Source organism: Physeter macrocephalus, chromosome 11, assembly GCF_002837175.3.
Source record: "Physeter macrocephalus isolate SW-GA chromosome 11, ASM283717v5, whole genome shotgun sequence".
Taxonomy (NCBI): domain Eukaryota; kingdom Metazoa; phylum Chordata; class Mammalia; order Artiodactyla; family Physeteridae; genus Physeter; species Physeter macrocephalus.
In genome coordinates, this window is record NC_041224.1 from 38,299,549 (window position 1) to 38,309,861 (window position 10,313).

General features: G+C 42.2%; 1 long non-coding RNA gene across 1 annotated transcript; it reads left to right on the forward strand.

The window, feature by feature from the left end:
- Positions 1 to 475: 475 nt before the first annotated feature.
- On the forward strand, positions 476 to 8,967 carry LOC114487052 (uncharacterized). The gene is made up of 4 exons (XR_003681659.2): positions 476 to 1,718; positions 7,170 to 7,454; positions 7,916 to 8,370; positions 8,753 to 8,967. It is a non-coding gene; the product is annotated as an uncharacterized lncRNA (long non-coding RNA).
- The last annotated feature ends 1,346 nt before the right edge of the window (positions 8,968 to 10,313 follow it).

The window sequence follows — 10,313 nt, forward strand, 5'->3', positions numbered from 1 at the left end:
GATCAGCTCAGTGCTTTGTGACCACCTAGAGGGGTGAGACAGGGAGGGTGGGAGGGAGGGAGATGCAAGAGGGAAGAAATATGGGGACATATGTATTTGTATAACTGATTCACTTTGTTATAAAGCAGAAACTAACACACCATTGGAAAGCAATTATACTCCAATATAGATGTTAAAAAAAAAAAAAAAAGAACCAGTGCTGATGCCCTAGGTCAGAAGTGGGATGTCCCAGCTCCAGCAGAGAAAGCAAATTCCTCTGCCTTTTTCTATTCAGGCCCTCAGTGGATTGGATGATGCCCACCACATTGGTATACAATCTTCTTTACTCAGTCTACCTATTCAAATGCTAATCTCTTCCCCAGATATGCTTGCAGACACACCCACAAAAAATATGTTACCTGCTCTCCGGCTATCTCTTAGCCCAGTCAAGTTGACATATTAAATTAATCATCACACCTGGGTTCAGCTCTAGCAGGCAGATGTGAAAACGTCAAAAAAAAAAAAAAGGGCTTCCCTGGTGGCGCAGTGGTTGCGCGTCCGCCTGCCGATGCAGGGGAACCGGGTTCGCGCCCCGGTCTGGGAGGATCCCACGTGCCGCGGAGCGGCTGGGCCCGTGGGCCGTGGCCGCTGGGCCTGCGCGTCCGGGGCCTGTGCTCCGCAACGGGAGAGGCCACGGCAGTGAGAGGCCCGCATACCACAAAAAAAAAAAAAAAAAAAAAGATAGAGCCCCGCCCTAGGCTGGCTTGTCAGCTGGACTTTAGGCGCTTCCTACACTTTGAGCCGTTGGCAAACCACATAGTTACTCTGGGTGGATCAGATCCTGAAAACTCTACCTACCAGAGTGGATTGATTGGTTTACAGAATCGAGGGACATGGACATTTCCACCAACTTCTGAGTATCAAGGCACAATTAGTGATCACCACAAGTTGCTTTGGGATTCTGTCATCAAAGCAGAGGGCTGGCAAGCTCTGTTAGATATTCCATCTGGGCTGTGGTGGACCCTGGAGGACCACACCTCACTATTACCAAGGCTGTATCTTGACTGACTGGAATCCAAAGTATCTACCCCCGTTAGCTGCTCTCTCTTGCAAGCTGTATTAGTTTGCTGTAACAAACACCACAGACTGGATGGTATAAACAACAGATTTATTTTCTCATGGTTTTGGAGGCTGGAGGTCTGAGATCAAGGTGTCAGCAGGGTTGGTTCCTTCTGAGGCCTCTCTCTCTGTCTTGTAAATGGCCATCTTTTCCTTGTGTCTTCACACAGTCCTTCTGTGCATGTCTGTGTCTAAATTTCCTCTTATAAGGATGCCAATCATATTGCATTAGGGTCCACCTCAATGATCTCATTTTAACTTAATTACATCTTTAAAGGGCTCGTCTCCAAATAGAGTTTCATTCTGAGATATTGGAGGTTTGGACATAAATATGAATTTGGGGGAGATGCAGTTCGGCTCATAACAGATGGAATTGGATAAATCCAACTCTTTTAATTTTTGCTACTTTAAAAAAATTAAATTACATTCTTTTCAGAACCTCTATTTTGTCAAGATTAGATACATTTCATAGCTTGAATCAGGTACTTTTTTCCCAGCTTCTTTTATGAGATATTGGTCATACTCCAGTCTCATCGGGAACATGCACAGAAGATGCCTGGAGTGCAGAACAGTTTGGTAGCAATTACGTCCTGACTCTGCCATCTGGGAGCTGTGCAAGGGTGAGCAAATCACATGGTCTCCCCCCTCAGAGCCTCCGCGTTCTCATTTGTGATACAATGTGATATTAAGGGACATGGATAATGATGTTCATTGCAGCATTGTGTGTGGTGATAAAACATTGGGTATAAACTAAATGTCCATCAGCAGGAAAAGAGAGAAGCAAAATGTAGTATGTTTATATGTGAGAATACTTTACAACGGTTAGAAATAAATGGAATCGCTCCCTATACAGCAACATGAAATGGTATTGAAAACATACTGTTGAGTGAAAAAAAAAAGTTGGAAAATTGTTCAGTGTGATACTACTTATGTATCACTAAAAACACACAGAAAATAGTATTCTGTATGGCTTATGGAACATACGAATTTATGTCTGTGTATTAAATATACTATAAGTGTACATACTAAGGTGATAAAGACACCCACTGAATACAAAGTTGTAAAACAAATGGTTACCTTTGGGAATGGAGGATGGGAAATGGGGATGGGGAGGGATGGAGGGGGTATTTCTATTTTATCTTGGGGTATTCCTTTTTCCTTTTTTTAAATTAAAAAATCTCAAGTATATATGACAAAATATTAGCATCTGTTAATTCTGGGTGGCACATATGTGGGTGTTTGTTATATTATCTTTTGTACTTTTCTGTATTAAAAATTTCAAAAGCAACGTAAATACAAGGACGGTAATAGTACTTACTTCACTTCTTAAGGCTATCGCAAGGTTTCCATAAGAGTATTTGTGAAAATTCTTTGCAAAATGGAAAGCTCTCTACAAATATTAGGTTTTATAGCTAATCTGTTCCATTTGCTGTTGATTCTGTTAACTTCCATTTCAAAAGTCTACATGGTCTGATAGCTTCAACCTTTGGGTGGTGTTGGCAGTGATTATGGTAGTGGTCATGATGGAGGTGACAGTGGTGGTGGTGACGATGCTGGTGGTGGTGAGGGTGGCGTGTGTAAGGAGTAAAGTCAGATCTGTGATCCAGCTCTGTGCCTCACCACTCACTGCCACAAAATATAATACACTTCTGGGCAGAGTGTCTTACTTCTACGGAAAGAGTAAAGTCTACAGAGGCAAACTGCAGGAATGTGTATCTCCCACTACTCCTAGCAGACACTGCTCCATGTACTGTATTTAGCACTGTATTTTTTTTTTTCCTGTAAATACCAAATGAATTCCATCTTTTTCTTAGAACTGCAGCAATGTGATGAATGACCACAAGAGGGCAATAGAGAAACATCAATAAAGCTTATTTTTGCTTGGAGGGTTGGGCTGGTTAGTCACTGCTTCGGAGCAGAGACAGGTGTGCTGTCGAGGAACTCAGTTTGTGGGAATTATTCAGGGCTATTCGATGCATCACAGAATGCCATGGAATTTAAGAGTTGTTGAGGTCTACCTAGTTCAACTTCCTCAGCCCCAGCCAACATCTTGACTGCAACTTTATGAGACTCATCCAAGGAGATGAGGACGTGTAGGCTGGAGGATAAAGTTTTAAAGGAGTTTTGCTTTAAAGCTTTGCTGTGTTTGAGCTGTAGCCAGAAGGAGATGTGGGGTAGATTGTTTTTTTGTTTGTTTTTTTGCGTTACGCGGGCCTCTCACTGTTGTGGCCTCTCCCGTTGCGGAGCACAGGCTCCGGACGCGCAGGCTCAGCGGCCATGGCTCACGGGCCCAGCCGCTCCGCGGCATGTGGGATCTTCCCGGACCGGGGCACGAACCCGTGTCCCCTGCATCGGCAGGCGGACTCTCAACCACTGCGCCACCAGGGAAGCCCGGGGTAGATTGTTTTTAAAGAGGGTGGGTAATGCAACATATGGGAATCTCATGGAAATGCTCAAGTAGGGAGAGAAAAGGGGGAATATTAAAGAGAGAGAGGGAAAGCTACAAATTGAGATGAAAAAGACTACCAACTCAATGGAAAAAAAATCTTTAATTACTAGTGCTTCAAAATAGATTCCTTCTCCTCTCTTTCCGAATAAAATACTTCATAAAATTAAATGGGGAAATCGGGTTTAAAAAATCCTCTTTGACGGGCTTCCCTGGTGCACAAAAAAAAAAAAAATCCTCTTTGACACACATTTATGTGGCACAGACCATTGGTTCCATTTTTTGACAATCAATAGACATTCCCTTGACCCGGCTTCACCCCCATTGCTGGCTCTCCAGAAAGCACAGGTCAGCATTCAAATTAGCTCTGGTACTTGGTGAACATTCAAGGCTCTCTACTCACCTGTCACAAGTCTATGGTTATTTTTTTGGAGACAAACTCTGTCCAGCCCCAGAATGTACGGTGTCCTGTGGTCAACCCCAAACAGGGTTGTCAATACGATTTCAGATACAGCAAAGCAGGGGGATGCTTACGAGGTTTACTTATGTGCCATGTTCCTTTGAAAATTGATTTTTCTTTATGTACTTAAGCTTTCAAAATAAAATAAAAGTCATAATTTAAAAATAATCTTTATTTGTAGCCAAGATGATTCTATATGTGGAAACCCCAAGGTAATTAATTAAAAATCTATTAGAACTAACAAGAGTACAGTAAGGAGGCTGGTTAAAAATATATACAAAGTCAGTATTTTCTTGCAAACCAAGAGCTGGTTAGAAAATTTAATGGAAAAAAAGATCCCATTTACTATAACAACACAATTATATATATTTTACCACTAGAGGAAAGAGCTTTCTTAAATGTGCAGGAATATTATGAAGAAAATAACTTCCTTGAGTTATAAAGCATTATCCACAGTACGGACCCATTTGGGGTTAAAATATGCAAACACACACACAACATACACACACGTTCTTGCATAGATAAAAATCCCAGAAAGAATATCATCAAAATTTCACCATGTATTTTTTTTTCTTGATGGCAGATCAAGTGTGATATGTAGGGGTTTTAAAAAAATATATTTTAATTTTATTGGAGTATAGTTGATTTACAATGTTGTGTTAGTTTCAGGTGTACAGCAAAGTGATTCAGTTATATATATACACATATTCATTCTCTTTTAGATTCTTTTCTCATATAGGTTATCACAGAATATTGGGTAGAGTTCCCTGTGCTATACAGTAGGTCCTTGTTGGTTATCTATTTTTTATATAGTGGGGTATGTATGTTAATCCTAAGTTCCGGATTTATCCCTCCCCCCAGGTTGCCCCTTTGGTAACCATAAGTTTGTTTTCAGTATCTATAAGTCTGCTTCTGTTTTGTAAATAAGTTCATTTGTATCTTCTTAAAATTAGATTCTACATATAAGTGATATCATATGATATGTGTCTTTCTCTGTCTGACTTACTTCACTTAGTATGATAATCTCTAGTTGCATCCATGTTGCTGCAAATGGCATTATTTCAATCTTTTTATGGCTGAGTAATATTCCACTGAATATACGACCACATCCTCTTTATCCATTCATCTGTTGATGGACATTTAGTTGCTTCCATGTCTTGGCTATTGTAAATAGTTCTGCAGTGTGATTTATAGATTTTGTTTTGGGTTTTGCTTATCTATGTTTTCTACTAAAAAAAAAACTGAACACATATTCTATAATAAAACAAAATCTAAAAAAGAAAGAAGCCACACTACCTTCAGCAAAATGGTGCCACTCCATTTTTATTGATCTTCCCATTGGGCAACGGTTGACCTCTTCGGGAGGACTGAGTGACCCCAGCCTTCCCATCACAAGCAGGGCTCCAGTCCTGGAAGTGGCTGGAGTTTCAAACCAGACCTCCATCATAACCGGTTATCTGACATGGCTCGACCGCTCCATGCACCCTTGCCTGGCTTGGTGCACACACTATGACCCTGCCCAAGGGGACAGCAGATTAGAGAGTGGGAGAAGAACAAGTGCCAGTCTTTGCCCCTTGGTTCAGGTCTGGCTCAGCATCTGGGGTGGGCATGCTGGCAGATGTGAGCCTTCAAGAAATCCAGCTTCAAGGAGTCAGCCTTGACCCTCACCTGCCTGGCTTGTCCTCCTTTCTCTGAGCCCGTCCTTTACCTTTTCTATCTGTGATTTTCTGGGAGTCAGCTGCTGCCGACTTTACAGCTAGTTTTTAATGGATTGACTGATGAAAAGTTCGAGAAAGTGCAATATGATCTTAAATTTTAAAGTGAGAGGTTTAATCTTAGAAGTTTTGGCCCAAGTGAACATCATTATTGTAAATTAAATGTCAGAGATGTCAGCAAAATAACAGTTTTCTCATCCAGCTCTTTGTCATTACTGGGAGAGCTGGCCTTAATGGAACATTCTGATGATCTGTTTGCTCACCCCCCGGCACGTGTCTGGTGTGGCAAGTACACAGGAAGAGACCACCTCTAGACCTAGAATCAGTGTGGGTCTGTCTGATGCTTTCCCGCAGGGATGCGGCAATTCAACAGAATCTTGTTAGACTGGGGAGGAAAAACAGTCTGCTCTGAAGAGTTCAGAGTGTTCTCCAGCCCCAAATGTTCTCCCACTAGAACGAGCCCTTCATTCATTGAATAACAGGGTGGGATTTTTGTCTGCTTTCATTAGTGATGCACTTCCAGTGCTTTAGAACAGAGTTGGCATATGTAATAGGTGCTCAATATACACTTAGTGAATGAAGGAAGGAATAAATGAATGAAAAAATGTTTATTTAACACCTGTTATGTGCTAGACACTGTTTAAGACCTGAATCAACCAGTGAACATCTGCAGTTGTGAACTGACAGCGAAAGCCCCTCCTGTCAGGAGTTTCCAGAAGGGAGGATGAATGATAAACAAATAAATGTATACTGTCTCAGATGGAGAACCAAAAAAAGCAGGGTAGAGGGATGGAGAAGGTCAGCAGATGGTGGTGGGCTAGAAAAGGAGATCAGGAAAGCCCACTCTAAAAAATACAATTTAAAGTGCTCATCTCCCTTGCCTTGCATTTCCACTTTTAGAAATTTATCCTACAGAATCTCAGCAGCGCACAGAGATCTATATGGAGATTCTCACTGCAGCATTCTTTATAACTTCCTTAAACTAGGAACAACGCAAATATCCATCAATAAGTTAAATAAGTTATGATATATCAACACTATGGATTACTAAGCAGACATTCAAAAAGAGGGACATTTGTATGTGTTGACATAGATAAAATGTACTGAATACATTAAGTAAAGCAGAAAAGCAAATCTCAGAATAGAATGTATAATATGAGCTCTCTTTTATGAAAAAAATGTATGTATCTTATGCGCATTTGTAAATAAATATAAAACATATACAAATATGTGTATGTTTATTTATGGATAAAAATGTTTGAAAGGATACACCAGCTTAATAGCGAATGCCTCTGGGGAAGGGAGATCTATTTTCCATGTTATACTCTTCTATATTTACAAAAAAAGCATGCATTAGTTTTAGAATTTTAAAAGTTTTTTTTTTTTTTTTTTTTAAACAAAACACAAAACACACTCTTCTTGAACTAATGTTATACCTCCTTCTCCTTAGGGTCCTTCTGTCTGTGAATGTGTCTTCATACCCCTCCCCCACCCAGCTCCTGGGGCATTCAGAGCCCCCTCCGATTTCAGTTGATATCTGAGCCAGTAAGAAAAGTACTGGCCTGGAAATCAGGAACCATGGGCTCTACTTCTTCATAATGATGGAAAACCTTTGCAAAAGTCACTTCCCCTCCTGAGTCTCAGTTTCCCCATCTGGAAAACAGATGTGCTGGTCTATAGCATCGCTGAAGTCCCTCCATGCTGTCATACCCTAGGATTCTTTGATCCTGTGATTGTAAGTCCAAATGTCATGAAAATTCTGTATCAACATCCTTCTTGGGAGATGAAACACTTTGTTAAGATACTGGTCAGTCCCAGTTTCTACATGAGCACCGGTTGGTTTACCAGATAAAGCAGACTACAGACCCCTAAGGGAATGGGCATGTGAAGGGTGCCTGTTTATGTGAGGAAAACCAGAACATGCGGACAGACCTGGGGGAACAGGCCTGCCCATTGTCCTCCATCGGGGGCCCAGGGCACTGGAGAGTGGGCTGAGGGGTGCCAGGCTGGGAAAGGCTCTGCTGGAAGAAGGTGGCCTGTCTTGGAAACCCTGCCATCAGCTAGGAGAGGTGGAGGCATTGAGGCATGACGGACAGAGGTCAGGACTTGAAGCTAGGACCCTTGGGTGTGACACCCATCTTGCCACTTCAAAGCATAAAACTTTAGGTGACTCACTCTTTCTTTCTGCGGTTTCAGGTATCAGACCTACAGGGTGTGTCTAGGCAAATGGTCCACCAATGGGCCTGACTGAAGAAAGTTCCATTTTGTTGGCCACGAATTGCAGTTTAGACTGAGCAGGCTGAGAGTGACCAGTACCTGGCTGGGGTGGAAGGTGGCAGGGAGGGAATGTGTCTTTTATGACAGCCACCTGAAGGAGCCAGCTTCAAGGTCAGGAGGTCAAGGACAAAGGCATCCCCTGGCCTGGCCCAGAAAAGGTCATGGGTCCACACCAGGCCCTGTGACCACTGCCTCCCCACTCCATCAGCGGGAGTTGTATTCAGCTAAGAAGAATTACTTTCAAAGATCCCAACGTTTCGTTATCTGCCAAAGTTAAGAAGGAAACTTCTCAGGAAGTAGGCCAGCTCTGTGCAGCTTTCCCTGGGTGTAAGCTATTTGCATCTTGAAGGAGCAGTTTGCTGAAAACTTTTTAGGTAAGTGAGTAACAGATAGCGGGGCAGGAGGGCTGTGATCTGAACAGCTCCCTGAAGGTCAGTCTGGATAAATCGGGGGAGCAGAGAGAAGGGGGGATGTGGGGGGGCTTTTCTTCCCACCTTGTCTGGACCGCTCACTATCTCTGCACTTACTACGGGTACAGGGGCTGGAACCTGAGAGTGAAAGCAGCAGTCCCACTTGTGGCAGGAGATAAGCCATGGACGCCCCAGAGAGAGGTTCTCGGACAAATAGGATTTTGCCCAGGATGGGGAGACAACGTGTGGGAGGAGGCTTATGTAGCCAGAAGGAAAAAAAAGCAATTCAGAATCAAAGCACTGTATTTGCATCTGTACACTTAGAAGTGGCATAATTTATTTAAAGGTGATGGATCCTTATACAGAAAAATCACCTAATGGACCTCTGAGTTGAAGAGGAGGCTTCCCTTCCACTGGGCATGAGGAGAAAGAAAAGAGGAATAAACGGCTCCCTAAATAAAGGATACAGAGTTTGGGAGCTGTTTTCTGGCAGCTGGAATGACTGAGGGGATTTCAAGCACAGAAAAGAGAGAGAAGGGGAAATGAGAAGACGCGTGTATCAAAAAGGTGACAGTCAGCTGATCATACCCAGCAGAGAAACGCATGAGTACATACATGTAAAGACCTTATTATAGTACCTGGAAGGCCAGGAGCCCTCAGGAGTGGCTGTTATTTCCCCTTAGGTTCACACAGAGCAGGTCTCTTCCTTACGATTCAGGAAGGCCCATCAGAGGAATATTCGATACATTTTTAGGACATTAAAGTCTAGTGTTAGATTTAATCTGTAATCTCCCTCCATTACTCCAAACCTTTAGCAAAATCTGGTAAAGTCAACCAGTGATGGTTAGTGAGACTGCACGAAAATGGAGTTAGGAGCTGGGGCCAGGGTAGGGGGTGGCGAGTGGGGAGAGAGGAAGGTAGCCCCAGAATCTGAGAACAAGAGTCCAGAGAAAGCAACAGGCTGCAAGTAGGACCAACAGGAGTATTGAATCCACTTGGAAATGCCTGGGACCGTTGGAGTGGGGCCGCGCTGGGTGGGATCCACACAGAACATGGGATGGGATTTGAGGCATCTTATATGGATGGTACAGTAGAGGGCCCAATATGGATGCTAAAGTAGAGGGTCCAATATGGATGCTAAAGTAGAGGGTCCAATATGGATGCTACAGTAGAGGGTCCAATATGGATGCCGAAGTAGAGGGTCCAATATGGATGCCGAAGTAGAGGGTCCAATATTTAAAGTGTACATCTTAATGAGTTGTGACATATGTATACATCCATAAAACTATCACCGTAATCAAGCAAATGCACATAAAATCACCTCAAAATTTCTTCGTGTTCCTTTTGAGTGTTTCCCACCTCTTTTGCCCTCTTATCCCAGACAACCACTGTTCTGATTTTTACCACTAGAGATTAGGTTGTATTTTTAGGAATTTTATTAAAAACTTAATAATGCAGTATGAATTATTTTTTAATCTGGTTTCTTTCACACAGCATACTTATTTTGTGATATATCCATGTGGCTGTATGTGTCACTAGTTTACTCCTTTTCATTGCAGTAATTTTTCTGTTTTATGGTTATACCATTATCTATTCCTTTAAGTGTTGATTGACATTTGGTTTGTTTCCAGTTTGGGGATATTACAAATAAATCTTCTATGAGCATTACAAAAAATAAATAAATAAAGTAGAGGGTCCAGGTTTGCATGGGATGTACTTGATCATGCTGTCTGACAAACCAGGGCTGTTTAGGTGGGTAAACAGAATCTTCTGGTGCACACAGTTACTTTTTTATTTTTTTTGATAAAGAACATTCCTGAAACATAAGAAAGAGGCCTGCTCTGTACAGACCTAAGGGCAGAAGAAAAGGGACAATAACAGCTACTACTGAGGGCGTTTGATATTCT